Below are 20,761 nucleotides of genomic sequence, written 5' to 3'. Positions count from 1 at the left end.
ACACACACACACACACACACACTCAAAAAGCATGCAACAAGCAGTTTTACTCAGGATGTAGCTTATGTAAGGGAGCAGCAGAGAATTATGCTGAGAAAATCAAAGCAACAGTTTTGCAAACTCTATGCAAAGGGAGGAAAAGTCTGAAGTAAAAATCTTATTTTAATACATTCACCTGTATAAAGAAAGGACACAAGCCTGCCTACCTGCCTGGCCCGCTCTTCTGAGTTTCTCAGGACTTGCAATGAATGTAATTTGTTTAGTTGGCATAAAACTGGCAACTTCCACCACACCTGATAAAGTACATGTAGATAAGCAGTCATGCTGTGCACTGGGAATGTAGTTCAACTGGCAGAATACTTACTTACCTAGCAAGCAGAAAGCCCTGGGTTCTATCTACATAAACCAGCATGAACAGAAGCCATGCTTAAGATTACCATCACACCACTGATGTCCTATGCAAACGAATTCTAGTCGGAGCTAGTTAATTATGTGGAATTCCAGAAGAGGCAACTAAAACTCCAAGGCAAAGTCACCAATGTTAGGCAATGGACAACCACCACTGAACATTAACTCAGAAAGATTACAAAACAAGCCATGGAATGAACTATCACCTAAAGAGAAGACCTGCACAAACAGCCACTAGGAAAATGTGCACCCAAGCTTTAGAAATAGCACAAAATTAAGTAAGGCTAAATGTCCAAAGTTAACAGGAAGAATGAAAATACTAGAGAGAAAAAGAAAAACTAAGAATAAAGAGTAAAGAATACTTCTAAAATGTTAAAAATTAATACTCCTGACTACACACTAGCTCTGAAATATACCTATAACCTACTGATAAGGATTGAGAGAAGTTTGGGAATGATGATATCCTAAATAGTAAAAAATTAAAAAAAAAAAGAAGCCGTCTGGCCAGGCAGTAATAGCACATGCCTTTAATCCCAGCACTTGGGAGGCAGAGGCAGGTGGATTTCTGAGTTCGAGGCCAGCCTGGTCTACAGAGGGAGTGCCAGGATAGCCAGAGCTATACAGAGAAACCCTGTCTTGAAAAATCAAAAACAAAACAAACAAAAACAAAAACAAAAAATAAAAGCCTTCTATGACAGATTTAAGGGAAACACCTTGCATGGGATAAAAAAGGAACTAAACAGTAACCTTACTCAACTTCAGACAGTCTAGACAAATTAGCAAAAAGATACATATTAATTAGTGATCACAATAGTGTCATGAATTAAAGTGGTAAAGGAAGGGCACAATTAGATGGGAGAGTCAGAAGAACTGAAACTTTTTGGCATTTTAGTGACTCTTTGAGAGAAGTGAGGAAATGAAGTCTTGTGAGAATCTTGATAAGAAAATTCTAGGCAGAAGAAAAAACAAGCAACACTTTGGTGCTAGAATGAGCTTTTTATACTGAAGTTGGTTGAAAGCATAGAAGATTCAATGTGATCAGTCCAAGACTGAGGAAGAAAAGAAAGCAATGCAAGTCTAGACTATGCTTATACAGTCTGCATTCGTTCTTTCCAAAAAGACGAAATCACCTAAGGCCAGTGATCTTGCTCAGTGGGTAAAAGCAATTGCCAAACAGGACAGGTTCAATCCCAGAAACTCATAGTAGAACGAACCAATCCCTGAGACAGCTTTTCACCCACATTCATTCACATACTCTCTCTCTCTCTCTCTCTCTCTCTCTCTCTCTCTCTCTCTCTCTCTCTCTCGCAGACACACATACTAAACGTATAGTGCGTTTACAAGTTTTAAAAAAATAATCAATTACATATACCTATCAATTTGGCATCAATAAAAGGAATATAAAGCCCCCAAAATGGAAAACATTACAGAAAAACAATTTTGTAAACAAAATGAGAGATTCTAATTATAGCTACCAGAAACCACAACTATCAAGCAACAATTACTTAACACAGAAATGAGCAAAAAGCTTTACTGCTACTAAACAAATGTCAGCATTAGAAAATGCACTGAAGGGCCAGCAAGATAGCTCAACTGATAAAGGTACTTACTACCAAACCTGATGACCTGAGTTCAATCCCTAGTACCTACTGAATGGAAGGAGAAAATGAATTCCAAGTTGTCCACTGACCTCTACACATGCACCTTGGCTTGTGCACTCCCACACACATACTAATCAATAATAATAATAATAATAATAATAATAATAATAATAATATCTAAAAAAAAGAAAAAGAAAGTGCACTGAAAATGTCTTGAGGGGAAAGTCAACCACAATGAAAGTTACAGCAAAAGTAGGAAAAAGAATGAAAAGATGAAGAGTGCTGTGAACTGGGGATAGAGCTAGAAGGAATAGAGCTATGTATCAGCACAGTGCAGGTGTAAGCAGAAAGGGAGACTCAGTTCTACTCTAGGGCAAGGAATGGAATTTTAACTAACAGACATTGAGAGATGAAGGGAAATGCTAGGTGTAGGCCCAATTACGGGAGAGAATGAATATACAGAGTATGTCATTTGACAACTGCAATAATGCAGCCCAATAGGCAACAAGGGTCTGAATACAGTAACAGTGCAAGAATGCACAAGTGGGCTCTACTGTGAACCACATTTTGAAGAGACAAAAGAGTTACAAAAGAAAGTGATGGTTTAGTGGTTAAGAGTGTGTGCTCAGCCGGGCGTGGTGGCGCATGCCTTTAATCCCAGCACTCGGGAGGCAGAGGCAGGCGGATTTCTGAGTTCGAGGCCAGCCTGGTCTACAAAGTGAGTTCCAGGACAGCCAGGGCTACACAGAGAAACCCTGTCTTGAAAAACTAAAAAGAAAAAAAGAAAAAAAGAAAAAAAGAGTGTGTGCTCTTCTTCCAGAAGCCTGGAGCTTGGTTCCTTACAGCTGCCAGCTCACAACTGTCTGAACTTCCGAGGAGATCTGACATCTTTTTGTTTCTGCAGGCACTTGCACTCATGACTGCATTAACTACAAACACACACATACATCTACACATATTAAAGACAAAAATAAATTTTTTAAAAAAGGACTTGGTAAGGAGAAGTTGTCAAGAAAACTTAGTTTTCAAATCAGACACAGAGGGAAAATGCCTCTTGTGAATATGAAAGACCTGGAAAGGGGAGAGTTTAACATAGAGGAAACTAGATTTTCTTCTGTATTTACAGAATGCAGTAATGACAGGGCACTGAAATAGAAATAAAGAGACTCCATTTATACACGACAAAATGCAACACAGTAACAACTGGACCCTCAAGGCCAAATGGGATGGCCATCAGTATTTGGATACCCAGGACCTAACAAAAATACGCTTCTTTCCTTTCAAAAATGCTCAGCTACAAATAAATACATCCTACATTTTCCTTGACATTTCAGGATGTTATGTATGACTTTGGATTCAAAAAATTAAATTTATTTTGAGGAGAACAATATGGATAGAGCTTTTGAGTGGTACCCAAAGTTAGGAACAGGAAGACAAGCACTCAAGCAAGCCAGAAAGCACTAAGGAAAGGATTCTTTGAAAAGCAAAGGATAGTAAACTGAATAAATACAAGCGATTGGGAGTGAGTTGGAACTGAGCTGAAACAGGAGTCTAGCCCTGACCTTTGCACAAACTTTACGTTCCCCAAATGAAGTAACAAATCCCATCTTTACTGACTGAGAAAAACAACTTCAAGTACAGACTGTTCTTGTATCAAACCTGCATGGGAAAGTATGGATGTATTAATATAAACTAGTGCAGCTGTCCTTTTCATTAATCTGACATCATTACGAAGAAGGCCACTGATACCAAGATTTTAAAATTAGATGGAGAAATACAAACAAGAGAGAGAATAGAACAATTAGCAAAAACTATAAAGCGAGGTCTTTATATTGGAGATTTATCTAATATGCATACCGAATTTCACAAAATAGCTATATGGAGTTTGGTACCATTGACTGCTTCACTAAAACATAAGCTTTCCAATTCAGTCTAACGTACTTTTATAATAATCCTCATTTTTTAAAATCATTCTTCACATTTCCTTGTGGTAATGAACCACTTTGAGAACCTGAAATATATTTTTGACAATCAGGAATTCGGTCCATAATACAACTTGGAAATGAAAATGGTAACTTTAAACGTACTCTAGAATAGCCACTTATGTCACATCCATCTTCTAAGATATTCCTTGAATGTCACTTTTCTTTAAAGTTATTGCTGTAGTGGGCGTGAAAACTGGTCGTACTACCCCTCGCCCCGCCCCTAGCATCTTGACAGAAATGACAGTGACAAGAAGCTCTGCAACCTGCTGACTAATACAGTTTCTTCATCTTTTAAAAGGGACGCACATCTGATTCTGCTTAAGCAACAGCGCTCTGGGATAGAATCATTTGCGGACCGGAAGAAAAAAAAATCGCTGAGGTAAAAATATCCAGCCACCAAAACACAAGGCACACGCCGCCCAGTCAAGGACGAGGTAGAACAGAGAAGACGCCGCGTCTCCAGTGAACTGCCAGGGAACAACCCGTTCAGGACCGGCCGCGCCTCAGCAGAGGGGCTGGGCGGGACCACCGGCGGGGGCGGGACGCAACCAACCAAAACAACCCGGGCGGCCACGCCCGCGGCGCCGGGACAGCGGGACCCAGCGCCCGCCAGGACCCCGAGGCCTGCGTATCGGGCCTCCGAAACGCTCGACGGAGCGCCCACGCCGCGGAGGCCACCTGCCACCCCGCCGCCTTCCGGCCACTCACCGGGACGCAGGCAGTAGTCACGGGCGCCGCGGCCGCCACTCGCCTCCCGCCAGCGCCGAGGCCCGCATCCGCCCGCCCGGCCTGCTCGCAGCTGCGGCGCCCGGACCCCAAACACTGGCGTGACCAGCACCACCCACCGCTACGCCCCGCCCCAGCGGAAGTGACGCAAACTCTAGGTCCTGTTTTTTTTCTGCCGTCTGCCCTCCTAAGCTTGCGTAATGGGGCGTGGCTGTGGAGAGAGGGAGGGGGCGGGGAGTTGGTTGGAGCTGGGCGCTTGGGAGAGGCCTGGCTTCGGAAGGGGCAAGTGCTACTTTTATGATCTGTTGTGACGGTTAGGTGGAGATCAATGGCTTTTAATCTCAGCGCTGTCTCGGAGTAGAGTCCCTGGTTGCTTGCTTGCCGGTTACCATCCCTATTTCAGCAGGGCTGAGCGTGCCGGAAGGCTCTGCGCGTGCTCTGTGTTGCCTAGGTTCCTGGGAACCGCTGTAACAGCAGCCTGGATGTGAGCAGCCTGGCTGGACTCTGTGATCCTGCTGTGGTGATACCTCCTCTTTGTTTCTAGCACAGCTACGGGGTCTGTCAACTTAAAAGCTCTTTTGCATATACCATCCTGTGGAAGTTAGCGTGTACTACCCCTCTGATGGTCCTGGAATCAACACGTTGAAATTTTGGGGTGCCAGGGAGGCAAACTACAACCCACCACTGGTCTAGTGTTAACTAGTTAAGGAGACCCTCAGATTAGGACCTCAGTGTTCACCTTCAAGGGTAGCAGAGGACTAACCCTGTAAAATGAAAATGATTGTAAAGCCCTTTAGGAAGGGCATTACATGTGCTGCCAGATTCACTGACAGTTTTTAATTAAGAGGTTTTGGATTACAGAGGTTAAGCATTACAAAGGTTAAAAATGTAGTAGGACTATAAACTCGAGGCGAGGGCAGGCTACGTAAGGAGACCTTGACACTCCCTTCCCCTAAAAAATAAAGAAAAAAAGAAAAAGAAAATAGAGAAAATGAGCATACTAGACATCTGGGGAAGACAAGATGGGTTGTGTCTACCATAATGTCTGGTAAACCCTAGCAGTGTATTAGCTGTTAAATAGCCTCACAACAGTTCAAATATGTACTCCAAAACCTAAGAAAGGCTTGAAGTAACTTTAGTTCTTGATTTTTTTATTATTAATTTACTAATATTAAAATACCCTGACACTATTGAAATGGCAGAAGGATTGATCAGAACTATTGCCATAGTGAGCTGTCAGCTCCAAGTTCTGACACAACAAAGAGTGGAGTTTAGCCAGGCGTGGTGGTGCACGGCCTTTAGTCCCAGCACTTGGGAGGCAGAGGCAGGTGGATTTCTGGATTTCTGAGTTTGAGGCCAGCCTGGTCTACAGAGTGAGTTCCAGGACAGCCAGGGCTCCACAAAGAAACCCTGTCTTGAAAAACCACAAAAAAAAGAGAGAGAGAGAGAGAGAGAGAGAGAGAGAGAGAGAGAGAGAGAGAAAAGAAAAAAAAGAGTGGAGAATAGAACAGTAGGCAAAGGGGGTGATCATTGGATGGAAGATTACTAAGAGATGACACCACATCAAAGGTAACAGACATTCCTGCTGAGCAGAAGCAGATCCTTGGTGAGAGAAGGTGAGAATGACCACTTACCAAGAGTGGGGATTCATTTCATATCAACTTAGACTTATGTAGGTCCAAGACAGAGGTCAAAGGATGACAGGTATTTCTGACAAGTCATAGAAGGATCCTAACTAAATCTTGGTCAAGGAGTCAGTAAATCACCATACCCTCTCCCTTTGTTTTTAATGTTTAATAGCGTAATTCCTTAAGTTAGATAATATGCCCAGATTTTCTTCCTATGTTAGAAATTTCCATGCAACTGTCAATTCCTCCTCTACCTCCCTCTCCTTCCCTTGTCAGTAATTTTACCTCTAATCAGAAATAAAGCTTAATGGATCTTCCATTACCATCTCTTGCAATTTCTTCAGCTCTGTGCTCTCCTTTTTCTTCAGTTTAGAGCTTGCTGTATGTCAGTCTCACATAAACTGGTTCTACAATTTGTAACTAACCTCTAACCCAGTCTCTTCGCAGGAAAGGTTATCTTTCAGGATTGCAAAACCGATTCTGTGTTCTCCCAGAGCAGAAAGATTGGACCAGGAGCATTTCTTCGGTAAACCACAGGGATGTGACAAGCTTTAACTGTGGCTTCTCACCCCTTGCCCAGTAATTTTTACCTTCCAGAAACACCATGATTTTACCATAAACCTTGAGCCTTTTCATAATTAGTGCCTCTGTATATGCTCTTGGCTCGGATTTCCTCCTGTCCTAGCCTTCAGATTTGTACTTAAACCAAGAACTCTTCCTGCTCCCATAGAGCAAACCATTTATTGTACTTAAACTTGCTTCACCTCTAGCCCTCACTGCACGGGGTTGTAATTTATTCATTTGTATCCTGGCATTTTCCCTACAGGCCAGAAGTATAATGCTGTATTTGTATTTCTGTTTTCTTATCTGATAGATTACCTGTCCAATAATTGACTCTACAATTCTATATTATAGAATTTAGGGGGAGAAAATATTTTATCATTTAATTTCAACTAAAATAAATAAATTCAGTAGTGTACAAAGTAGATCACCTTGCATATTAACAGCAGAGTAATGCCTTCAGAAAACAGTTAATGCTTGCAATAAAGATAAGTGTAGCAATTGTTTAACTGTTCACCTATGTAAAACAGACATCCATATGCCTGTCATATCACGTACTTGATACTTTCATTCTAAGCAAAGGGTTATTGGTTATTTTATCTTGTTTGATTATTTCCCTCCTCTAAGTACATAGTCAGACTCTCTTTCTACTAACTGTTAAAGTCTGGTTCATTATAACTTTCTCAAAGGACATTTTAGACTCTTCATTGTTCAAACAAAACTTAATAATTATGGCCAAAATTAATAAAGCCACATGCTTCAGGATATTTGCACAAATTATGTAAGAGATAAGCCTGAGCCGGGCGTGGTGGTGCACACCTTTAATCCCAGCACTCGGGAGGCAGAGGCAGGGGATTTCTGAGTTTGAGGCCAGCCTGGTCTACAGAGTGAGTTCCGGGACAGCCAGGTCTATACAGAGAAACCCTGTCTTGAAAAACCAAAAAAAAAGAGAGAGAGAGATACGCCTGAAAATAATTTTAGGGTAGTCACTGTGGTAGGCAGAGAAATGGTGTCCTGAAAATGTAGTCTAAGCTCTTGTGAGGTAAGCTTATCAGGGACTACCACGTGAACATCTTAAAAAGCCGACAAGAAAGTCTTTATTGCAGTCCAGCAGCTATATGGGGAACTTGCCCAAGTTGTACAGCTCTGCATCTTAGCTTTTTTTTTTTTCAGTTTTTTTTATGCACACAAAAAAACCCACATCCAGGTTGGCACATTTCAGTTAGCATGAAGCAGAACTACAGGAGAGAAAAGCATGGTTGGTACATGTAGGGATTTTTCCCTCGGGCTTTCCCAGACACATCCCAGAATGTAGACTTAACCTTTGTTCCTAGATGGCAGATGGGCTAGGTCTTCATTCCTTTTTTTGGCAGGTATTGGATTGCTGGGTTTCAAGACCTGAATGGAGTTTCTAACATATCAGTTGTCCTAAGATTTGGCCTACTAATATGAGGTCCTGTTACAAGCAGTCCTTGGAGCCTGTGAATATATTATGCTGCATGGCAAGGGAGCCTTGCATACCTGATTAAAGTCACAGATTTTAAAAAAGAGGTATCCTTAATTATATATGGGAATCCTGTACGCAATCAGATGTGGATTCAAGAACACTGAGACAGATTGTTGGGAGTAATAGAAGAGTTATTAAAGCTATAGACGATATGATTTGGGTTCTGCAATGGAAATGAAGGCCCATGAGGTAGAAGTTGAGGTCTCATATCATTTTGAGGTAAAGGTAGCTTTATAGCATGAGCCTACAGCCAGGCTTTCTGGTTCCCAGGAAGGAGGCAGGCTAAGGGGCGGGGAGCAGGATGCATGGCCATTTATACTACATTTGATGTGGATTTATTCCCCAAGTGAGAGATCTTGACAGCTATGAGTCTCTTAACTAGAGCTTCACAGAGACTGCCCTAGTGTTCCTGTGGGTATCTAAGAGGAGGAAGAGCTGCTACAAGGAACTGTGTCTATGGGCCCATAGGGGCTCATAGAGATGAGCTGCCAACCCAAGATGCATGCATGGGACAGACATAGTCCCCTCTGCACATATGTAATAGTTGTACAGCTAGGTCTTCATGTGGGGCTCCTAACACAGGAGCACCTGCTAACTCTAACTCTACTGCCTGCCTTTGGATTCCTTTCCCCTGAGAGTGCTGCCTTCTCTAGCCTCAGTAGAAGATGTACCTAGTTTTATTGCAACTTTAAATGCCAAGGCTGGTTGATATCCATGGGAAGCCTCCACTTTTCTGAGGAGGGATGGTAAGAAGGGAAAATGAGAGGGAGGGACTGTGTGATGGTTTGTCTATTCTTGGACCAGGGAGTGGTACCACTTGGAGGTGTGACCTGGTTAGAGTAGGTGTGTCACTGTGGGTGTGGGCTTAAAACTCTCACCCTAGATGCCTGGAAGTCAGTCTTCCACTAGCAGCCTTTGGATGAAGACATAGAACTCTCAGCTCTGCCTGTGCCATGCCTGCCTGGATACTGCCATGCTCCCACCTTGATGATAATGGACTGAACCTCTGAACCTGTAAGCCAGCCCCAATTAAATGTTTTTTTTTTTAATAAGACTTGCCTTGGTCATGGTGTCTGTTCACAGCAGTAAAACCCTAAGACAGACTGGGAGAAGAAGAGGGAGCGAAAGCTGTGATCAGAATGTAAATAAATAATTTTTAAAAGAAATAAGACTATTAATTAAATCCTAACTAGAAACAATAAAGTTTATTGAATTATCCTTTAAGAAAAAGTGAGATATGAATGGCTATTAAAACATCCAGAGATAGCTCAAGAAAATTTGGCTCCAGACCTGTACCACTCCAGATCTCCAGAATCAGGAGGTCCCACTTAGTCAGCCTTGTATAATCTTTATCACAGATTCCCAGTTTTCCCTTTCTTCCTTAGAAACCTCAGTTCACATATTCAGGTAGCTTTAAAGAACCAAGAGAGGTCCTTGGCTGACAGGCAATAGGGAATGGAGGCCTTATGTCCTTAGCAGCAGGAACTGAACTGAATTCTCCATCAACCCAGTAGACCTTTAAAATTTTCTACTTTCTATTTCATTAATGTATATTTTTATACAAAATAATGATTTTACTTATGATCTAGTAATTCCTTCATATAAAAGTCAGGGCCTGCTGATACCTTGATTTCATCCTTCTGAGACCTGGTACAGAACAACCAGCTAGTAATTCTACCAGACTTTTGATGTATAGAGCTGTGACATAATACATTTACCTTGTTTTAAGTCACAACCTGTAGTTTTGGTTTTTTTTAGCCATAATAGAAAATTCACCTAATTAACTGCATATAACTTGGAGATATAAAAGGGAAATTATTTTTACTTGTAGTGCTGGGGTGTTGTCTTTTCTGAGTGTCTTCTGAAAGCTTGGCAGCAGCGTTTTACTAGCTGTGAAGAATGGCATCATGATGTATGTATGCAAGTGACTGCTTGTCCCCTTCTCTAGTACTGGAAATGTACTAAAAGGGTTGGCTGAAAAACTGAAGCTGAACTTGCGTTTGTTATTCTAGGTGACTTGAGTCCCTGTCAGATTTAAGGAAAAAAAGTAAATACAGTAAAATGTAAGCTTTTATGTAGTTCCTTGTGATAGAGAGGGCAAAGCTTGGCGGAAAGGGTGAGCATAGTTCCACTGTTCTGTTAGCCTCTTAAGACAACCATCCCTTCACCTCCCCCAGAGTTACCTCCAAGAGCTGATTATTTATATTTTAAATATTCTGGATTTTTCTACACGACTAAGGATCAGGTTATCTAGCTTCCAGATGGGAAAATAAACCAGGTTATGTAAGACAATTTTATGGATTTTTTTTTTTTTAGTACTTTTATTGTTAGACTAACTTTATTCTAGATTTAGCAAAAAAAGTTAACACAAATTTAAAACTTACTGACCCATGGTTTCTTGCTTTTGAATCTGACTTGCATGTTATCTATTAGCTAATATTCATTGTTCAAATCGAAGCCCTGGATCTGGGCCTGGGTGGTAGCCTCCCAGCTCTCCCAGCTCTGCACCACCACCTCTGCACCACCAGGGTGTGCTCTACAGCACTGCCACTCCCCACCTCCCCAGAGCACCCCAGTGCACCCAATGGTCTCAAGCCCTCAGACCAGATCATCAGAATCCACTACACCAGAGCCAGCTCTACTCTACTGCCCAGTTGAGTGTCAGGTCCCCTCTCCGAAGTGCTGCAGCCAGTGAGGGGCATGGACCACTCTCCCATACTCGTGCCCTAGGGACTGACTCACCTGCATGCCAGCCAACAGGACCATATCTGTGGAGCATCCCAGACTAGGTGCATGGCCTGCTCTCCCAAGTGCTGAAGCACAGGAGAAGTAGGGCCAGCTGTGCATAGCCCTTGGACATCCACATGGTCCCAGGGATGTCCACATGGTCTGTAGTGGTAATATAGATATCATATGATATCATAGATATTGATACTGATCCCTGCTGCTGCATGGCCACAGACCCAGACATGGCCCTCAGCAACACCACATGCCAGTGCCTCAGCATAGCCTAGGTGGTGGGGCAGGCTACCCACAACAGGCTATTTCTCTCCACTGTCATGTCTCTAGTTCTCTTCATAATGCCCAAATTTTTCTGCTCATCTTTTCTCCCATCTGTCCACCACATACTTGCACATTGCAATGGCTCCTGCTGGGTGCCCTCCACTCCCCCTCACCACCTCTGGCTGGCTTATAACCCTTTAAGTCTTATTTTTCTTAGCCAAACATAGACAGTGGCAAAAATGATACCAGATTTACAAAGATTTGTGGTAGCTTAAATGAGATAAACCATATAAAGTACCTAGTATTTATAAAATTACTTGTTATATACATATAAAAATAAAACATATACCTTAATTATCAGATTATTTATTATATATACATAAGAATGATGTGCATACCTGTATTAATCAGGGTTCTCTAGAGTCACAGAATTTATGGGTAGTCTCTATATAGTAAAGGAATTTATTGATGACAGTCTGCAGTCCAACTTCCAACAATGGTCAGTAGCAGCTGTGAATGGAAATCCAAGGATCAGTTGCTCAGTTCCACAAGGCAAGCAGGCAAAGGAGAGAGAGCGAGCCTTCCTTCTTCCAATGTCCTTATATGGTCTCCAGCAGGTGTAGCCCAGATTAAAGGTGTATGCCACAACACCTTTAATCCCAGATGACCTTGAACTCGACCTCCATGTCTTAATCTTCTGGAATCCATAGCTGCCTCAAGATCTCCATACCAAGATCCAGGTTAGAAACTTCTATCTCCCAGCCTCCAGATTAGTGTCACTGGTGAGCCTTCCAATTCTGGATTGTAGTTCATTCCAGATATAGTCAAGTTGAAAACCAGAAATAGCCACTACAATACCTTACTATAAAGAGGTTATTTCAAAGCTGGGTGAGGTGATATATACACCTTTAATTCCAGAACTCAGGAGGGCAGAGGCAGGAGGATCTCTGTGATTTTTGAGGCTATCCTGATCTACATAAAATGTTTCAGGCTAGGTAGGGGTGTGGGGAATTGCAGGCTGTTCTTCAGTTGAGCTGAGGTCTGAACCCTAGTGGTGGTAATTCACCTCCATGACACAGTAGGCATTCCCTCATGCTCCTGGAACTCTGGCCTCTGCCTAAGTTACCGCCCCCCACAGCCCCCACAAGAGAAGCATGGTCAGTAGTCATGTAGGCAATGGCCCAAGCTTTTGACCTTCAGGCTAAACTCCTCCCCAGTTACCTAGCAACAGTGAAGACTATAAAAGGGGCTGTTCAGGCCCTGCTCACCCTCTTACTCTCTTACCTCTTATGCTCTTGCTTGTCTCCTTCTTACCCTTCTCACCCCCTCACTCCTTTGTTCTCTTACCTCTCACTTCTCTCACTCCTCTCTTCAGCCTTTCCTTCCCCCCCCTCTCTCCCTCTGTCTCTCCCTCCCTCCCTCTCTCTTTCTACCTTCTCTCTTTCCCCCTGCCTTTCTATAATAAAGCTCTTAAACCATATAGAGTCTCTGCTCCATCAAGATCCACTGCGCACTCTGTTCAGTGTTGGAAACCTCTTCCCTCATCCCTCTCTCCTAAACCCCAGGGCTTTAGCAAGGTAGCTCCGGGGCTCCCCAGGTAGGGCTGCCCCTTGGCCACCCCCTGAAGAGTGGGATAGAGGAATGCCCACCCAGCGATGAGTGGATAGGTAGTTAGCAGCCCTCCCACGCCTGACTGACCAGAGAATGGGTGGAACTCTGGCAGGGTGTGGGTCTCTCCCCTTTCCCCACTTTCCCCGGGCCCCCTCCCTTTTTTAGTTCCCAACATAGGGGTACACAGTGAGACCTTGAATGTCTCCTCTCTAACCTGAATCAGTCCTTTGTCCTCCTGGATAAATACCCCTCCTCCCTCTCCTTTGATCCCTTCCCATTATCCCTCATCCTCTACCTTCTGTCGTTTATTAATTATTTCCTTGCCTTCTGTCCCTCTAGGGCAAAACAATCTCCTTTGTGCACTAAGAACCTGGTTTTGGGGGTCCTGAGCAGATGCTTTGCCTTTCAGTAATTTTTTTTTAAGTTAACCAAGTTGTAAAAGAAGGCCAGGTGGTAGCTTTTGGTGCTATATAAATGTAATAGACATAGAAAAGTCACCCATTCTAGAAATATTTTTTTAAAAAATCTTTAAGATATAGAAGTAGTATCTTCTAACTTCTGCTATAATTGAAAATACTACCCCACGCTAAAAGAAAAAAGACTTCACACACAGGGAGAAAGAGAAAACCAACTAACGCTTCTTTAGCCATAGGTGTAAAGTCAAAGTGGTAATATGTGTGATTCCAAGTTATTACTGAGTTTAAGATTCAATTCATCAAAAGAAAAGGAAATTTTAAAAAAAAGAAAAAGAATGGAGTTCAAAAGTTAGAGTAGTAATCTTTCAGAGGTCTGCTTTAGATTCTCTGGGCTCACTGCCCAAAGTCATGAAAAGTATCCTATTGCAACTCTTTTTCTTTTTGGAAAGGGACAAAGGTCACTGTTAAAATACCTTTCCCGTAGAGGCAGGCGGATTTCTGAATTCGAGGCCAGCCTNGTCTACAGAGTGAGTTCCAGGACAGCTAGGGCTACATAGAGAAACCTTGTCTCGAAAAACAAAACAAAACAAAACAAAACAATAAAATTTCCCTAGCAATAGAAATCTGAAAGCAAATAGTTTGGTCATACCTACTTACCTCATATTTTGATTGTTTTAAAAGATTTTTAAATATGTAGTGCACCTGTTTATGCCCCACATGCATATAGGTACTTGAGGAGACCAGAAGACAGTGTCAGAATCCTGGAACTCCAGTTAGATGCAGTTGTGAATCCGTGAGATAGGAGCTCTGGGAAAGAAACCTGAATTTAGTTGATGCTTGGAAAGAATCTTTTAGAGTACAGAGTTGTGTGGGGTTTTGTTTGTTTGTTTCTTTGTTTTTTTTTTCTTGCAAAATTCTGAGCTTTAGGTAACCACCTTTGTTTTAGTGCTTGTTAACTAACACATTATCATAATGCTTGTAAAACAGGAGTTCATAAAAATTAATTTTGAAACCCTAAAAAGGCTTGACCTAGCAGAGTAAGTTATATTACTTGCGTCGTTTGCTTTTCATTAGCTCTCATAAAGTTTTATTCTGATCTTTAGATAATGAGACCAAACATTGCTTCAGTAATTTTCTATGTTAAATGATGTTTGATCACTTAAATATCCAACAAAACACACAACACAGCAAGCAAGTAGGAGAGAGAAATCAAGATTTCTGCATCCTGGCATCTCTTAGGTAATAAGCAAAATATTCATAATGATACTGAATTACAGTTACTTTATTTGAGAAAGTTAATCATTATTTTATTTCAAAATAATCTCATTTACAGAAAGACTACAAACAGAATTTATAAATAAGTTTTTTTTCCTTGACCCTTTGGGGTAAAAACTGGCTCAATGCTCCATTACCTGCTACTGTACTCATGTGGCTTTCCTACAAAGCATCATAATCATATCTATCAAGTCAGGTGTCTTTTGTGACTTCTTCAATCAGGACACTTCCTGTAATTGTCATTGGTCTTTAGATTCTCTGTTTCAGTGACAGTTCTTCAGTCTTTGTGATAAACTTGATACAAGTTGGTTATTTTGTAGATTATCCTTAAATTCCATCTCACCCCAAGATTACATTCAGATCATGTATCTTTGATGATAACATCACAGAAGTGACACTATCTTTTCATAGCTCATTACTATCTGATGATACATGATTTTGTTCTGTCATATGGTAAATGAAATTTTCACTGGCCCCTTTGGTAGTTATATACAAACTTATTTTCCATTCTGAAGAGCCTCTTTTTTCTCTTTGTAATTAATACATATTTTGTAGGATTTATTTTGAAATACTGATTAATCCTATTCCTCATCAAATTACATTATCACGTTAAAAACTCACAATCTTAAGGACCATAAGACTTTGTCTGTACTTATTACTTGTCCCAAACCCATCAGAACATAGGAATCAGAAGAAAACATTAGAATATAACATCATAAAAAAACATGAAGCCGGGCATGGTGGCACACGCCTTTAATCCCAGCACTCAGGAGGCAGAGGCAGGCAGATTTCTGAGTTCGAGGCCAGCCTGGTCTACAAAGTGAGTTCCAGGACAGCCAGGGCTGTACAGAGAAACCCTGCCTCAAAAAACCAAAAAAAAAAAAAAACAAAAAACAAAAAACCATGAGTTCAGGCTCTTGAATGATATACTTGATGTTATTCCCCTAGAATATCAGAAATAGTCACATGGAGCCAGGCTTAGTGACACATACCTCTAATCCCAGAATTTTGGAGACACGAGCTGGTAGCTCTCTTGAGTTAAAAGTCAGCTTAGTCTAAGAGTTCCAGGACAACCAGGATTACTCAGAGAAATCCTATTTCAAACCAGTCCCAGCAAAGAAAATTGTCATATGGGGGCGCTGAATAGATTGCTCATTGTTTAAGAGTATTGGTTGCTCTTGCAGAGGACCTGGATTCTCTTCTTTCTTTGGTTAATTTGACTAAAGGGTTGTCAGACTTAATTGTCATAGAACCAACTCCTTGTTTCCTTGGAGTTTTGTTGTTGTTGTTTGTTACTATTTCATTGGTTTCTGCCCTGGTCTTGAAAAGATGACATAAACCTATTTATCTCCATTTTAGGATCAGGCCTGATTTCAAAAAGAATGCCACCAATTCCAGGAACTAGGCCATAGGTCACCCAGCTCCAGGAACAGACCATAAATTTCAGGAATACCGTATTAAAATCCCCTCCCAAAGAACAACCTGGAGATAACCACAAGAATGGAAAAATATTTTATCTCAAGATGGGTCAAGTGTGCTGGGCAGCCCTAACTCATCCTGTGGTTAAACTTTCATGATACAGGAATGTAGACTCCTGGCATAAGCCAATTAGAAGCTGACCCTGGGGGTTGGGGGGTTGTTAACAGAGGTGCCTCTGAAGGGGGCTGAGGGGGAAGAAATGCTACATTCTTTCCAGTAGTGGCAAGTGCCAACAGGCCCCAAAAACCTGGGCACTGTCCCGAGGCAAAAAGTTCAAGGAAACTTAGTCTCCTGGAATGGTGGCATCCTCCATGTGCTTCCCCGGAACTGCTACATTCTTTCCAGTAGTGACAAGTGCAACAGGCCCCCAAAACCTGGGCGCTGTCCCGAGGCAAAAAGTTCAAGGAAACTCAGTCTCCTGGAATGGTGGCATCATGTATATTGAATGCTCCAATGTCCTTGCTTTAGTTGGAAAACAGATCCATGTGCTTTCCCTTAATACATAGCCATGTTAGTTCCTAGGCAGTCAGTCCTTGAGCTGACCCTGGGTCTAGGCAGCTAGTCACTGCCCTACATCAGAATTTAGCACTCTCTAGGAAGAAGGAAGTTTGTGATCTAAAGAGGAACCAGGGTAGATACTTAGAACCATAGGTAGCTGAGTTACACCCATATACAAGTATTTACAATGGCCTAGGGGGAAGGGGGACTATAGGATCTATGGCAAGGGCATGGGACCCTTGCCCCCAGCTACTGACTTTGAGCTGACTTTAGGTGGAGCTGTTTTTGATCCCAGCTGTTAACATTGAATGTTATTGCAGTTGATTCCTGCCAGCCCTTCCAGGTTTGCATTCCTCTGTTTTGTGTAACCTCCCTATTTTCTTCTGTATAAATAGTCTGATGCTCAATATGACAATTCGCATTCAGATACCACACTATCTCATGTCTGTGTTTGTTTGTCACCCCACATTCGCTGAATCCTCGCTCACCTGCAACCAGAGACCCGTTCCCTGCAGATCACGGACCCCAGAAAAGTCCGTCTGCAGCAAAGAAGTGAAGAAGAGAGAGAGTTATGGGACTGGATATGCATCTTTTATCTGGGCTGTGATGAGGGGTGTGTGACAGGTACCATGGCAACTGATGCAGGAGTTGTCGCCTAGAGATGATGTCACTGCTGGGTCCTGGAGCTGCTGTAAACAGCTTCTGGCTGTCCATGGATGCACCTGATGCCAACACTCTAAATATAGAAGAATTAGCATAGTAGCTATTCAAAGTTATATTAATGTTATCACTTTGGCCCCTACCAATCACATTAGAAATTACCTAATCCTCCTAGAGAGTTCTCCTGGTTCCCTATAAGAAGGCTTTCATGTCTTTGTCTGGGGTTGTCATTTTGAAGAATGGTTGACCCCACCACCACCACATGCTTGTTTTTTTCTGCAGAATAAATGCTCTTTGTCTTTGCATACTATCTGAGTCTGGGGTCTTAGTGATTTTCAGACCCTTACAATCTATATTATTTCTTTAAAACTACTAGTTTTGGTTTTGGTTTGCTCTTGTTTTTTTCCAAATCATTAAGATATATCATTATATAAAAAAAGATATATCATTATTGGAGCTCTTTGTGAGTTTTTGACCTGAGCACTCAAAGCTTTCTCTCAGGACGGCCTTAGTTGTGTTTTTTCATTTTTATTCAATTTTTTTTAAGATTTATTTATTTATTATATGTAAGTACACTGTAGCTGTCTTCAGACACTCCAGAAGAGGGCGTCAGATCTTGTTACAGATGGTTATGAGCCACTATGTGGTTGCTGGGATTTGAACTCCGGACCTTCAGAAGAGCAGTTGGGTGCTCTTACCCACTGAGCCATCTCACCAGCCCTTTATTCAATTTTTAGAACTTTCTAATTTCCTTCCTCATTTCTTCAGTATGTTGTTTGGTTTTCATGAGCCTGATCTTTGGTTTTTCTTTTCTTTTCTTTTTTTTTTTTTGGTTTTTCGAGACAGGGTTTCTCTGTGTAGCCCCTGGCTGTCCTGGAACTCACTTTGTAGACCAGGCTGGCTTCGAACTCAGAAATCCCCCTGCCTCTGCCTCCAGAGTGCTGGGATTAAAGGTGTGTGGCACCACGCCCAGCTGAGCCTGGTCTTTGATCAGTAGTTACCATTCCTGTTGCTGTTATACAATACACTGGGCAAATTAAAGGAGAAGGGATTTATTTTTACATACTCTTAAGTGATAGTTCATGATTTCAGGGAAGTCATAGCAACATGAATTTGAGGGAGCTGGTTTCATTGTGTCTGCAGCCAGGACTCAAAAGAATAATGAATGCTTATACACCAGTTCTAAGACCCAGGCCTGGGGAACAGGGCTGTGCTTCTTTAGGGAGAATTTTCTTTCCTCAAGTAACTTACAAAAGTGCTTTACAAGCATGCCCAGAGGCTAACCTAATTTGTAATTCCTCCCAAGTGTGCCTAGCAATTTGTCTCCTAGTTGACTACAGACCCAGTCAAGTTGCCAATCACCATTAACTATCAAACCCCCACTCACACCAATAACATTGAAACCATAGCCTTGTGTCCCTTGTCACTCAGTCTCAAGGGTATTTTATAATGCAGAAATACAGGCAGTCTAATTTTCATGATCCCCACAATGTTTAAAAATTCCAATACTGTTTGAAAGTCTAAAGTTGTAAGTCCCAAGGCAATCTCTTAACAATGAGTTCCTATATTATTTTTTAAGTTGCATACTTTTAACATATAGTGGCATAGAGTAAATCATCCTATTCAAAAAGGGAGAAATGAAGCATAGTAAGGAAAAATCAAACCAAACCCATCAGAGAAATCTCCAAATTCTGCAGCTCCATGTCTGATATCAAAACCCATGATGGAATCATCTAGTCTCTATAGGGCTTGAGTAACCACACCCCTGTAGGTTTTCCCTGTGAAATATACGTAGCTTCTCTCCAGCTCTGCTTTCTGCATACAGCTTTGGTTCATGGATGTCTTTGGATGGGTGTCTTTGGATGGATGTCTCTGTTGAGGTCTCCACTGAAACTTAAGCTTTACTTTTGCAGCTTCAAACAATGGCCTCTTAGGAAGTCTTTGCAGGAACTCTGACCCTGGCACACATTGCCTGGCTTCAATGGCTCTCTGGAACTTTGGATCAAGCCTCCATGACCCCTTCAGTCTTGCATTTTTTTATGGCTGCAATATCAGTAACACATGAACATTGCTGCCATCTAGGGCTAGTGCCTCATTTACTGGGTCACGACTTCATCAGCTTTCTGTGTGCAGATGATCTAGAAACATCTTTCTGGGCAGATGCTTTGAGGAGCAAGAGGATTCCTTCAGTGGAAGTCTCTGGAAATTTATGCTTTCTTCTTTCAAATGCATTTTTATTTCAGGAAATGGAACCTTTGATGGGTGGGGTCTTTTCTCAGGACAACTTTCTTTTGTCTCAGTATAAGATTCTAGGTTTCTTTTTTCTTTTTTTGTTGTTTTGAGACAGGGTTTCTCTGTGTAGCCCTGGCTGTCCTGGAACTCACTCTGTAGAACAGGCTGGCCTCTCAGAAATCCCCCTGCCTCTGCCTCCCAGGTGCTGGTATTAAAGGCATGTGTCACCACTGCCTGACTCTAGACTTCTTTTCAATGGTGCTAAACCCTGTAACAATACTTTCAAGCCAACCTCATTGGTAATTTTTAAACTTGTTCATACTCTTCACCCAAAAAAAGGCATTTAAATTGTTTCTGCCCGCGTTTTGCTTTCTCAGTGTATACCTGGACGCACAGTAGACAGCAGCCACGCCACAGGTTAGGCACTATATGGAAATTTCCTCTGCCAGCCACATCCTTCCATTACTTTCAAATTTAACCTCACTCAAATGACCAGACCGTGTGCAGAATACAGTTAATTCCTTTGTCGAAATAACAATAACAATTCTTGGTCCCACTCCTGACAGTTGCTGTCCTCCTTTAAAGTTTCATGAGCTGGGCCTCCAACTGTCCTTGGCACTCTTACTCTCCACTCGCCTACTGAAATGGTTCATTATTCTCAGTTTGCAGAATCCAAAGACTTTTCATGCCAAAGTAACAACTCTTCCAAAGTCCAGCCAGGAAGCATTTCTAAAGGCCTAAGTACCACACCGTAAGATCTGTGCAAAGGCCACAGCAATGCCCTCATTTCCTGTATCACTTTTCTGACTTAGTTAATTTTTGTGTGTGGCGCTGTGTAAAATACTCTCATAAAAGCAGTTTCTAGGGGAAAGAGTTTATTTGGGCTCATAGCTTGATGTTCATTCTTAAGGTTTGTGCTTAGTATCAACTTGACAGAATCTGGAATAACTAGGGACATAAGCCTTTGGGAGTCCCTGTGGCAGATAGTCTTGATTGACTGATATAGGAAGACCCACCACTGTGGGCACCACCACTCCTTATAAGGAGTGGAGGATAAGATCTTTGTAAGTAGAGGAAGAGAGCTGAGCACTCTGGTTGTGAGCCTGATGTGACCATCTGCTTGAAGTATGTGCCTCCTTCACTTGCCTACTAGACTGCACTCTTGAACACT

The 20,761-nt window shown here is 42.0% G+C and overlaps 1 protein-coding gene across 1 annotated transcript in view; it reads right to left on the bottom strand.

The window, feature by feature from the left end:
* Positions 1 to 4,841, bottom strand: part of Pnpla8 (patatin like phospholipase domain containing 8) — a 46,183-nt gene extending 41,342 nt beyond the window's left edge. The window contains exon 1 of the mRNA XM_021201710.2: positions 4,703 to 4,841. The gene's annotated coding sequence lies outside the window, so the exon portion shown is untranslated. The remainder of the gene's footprint in view (positions 1 to 4,702) is intronic.
* Positions 4,842 to 20,761: the final 15,920 nt, after the last annotated feature.

The sequence above is a fragment of the Mus pahari genome, chromosome 7, assembly GCF_900095145.1.
Source record: "Mus pahari chromosome 7, PAHARI_EIJ_v1.1, whole genome shotgun sequence".
NCBI classification, from domain to species: domain Eukaryota; kingdom Metazoa; phylum Chordata; class Mammalia; order Rodentia; family Muridae; genus Mus; species Mus pahari.
Note: the sequence above shows the minus strand (reverse complement) of the source record. Positions and strands in the feature narration are given on the sequence as shown.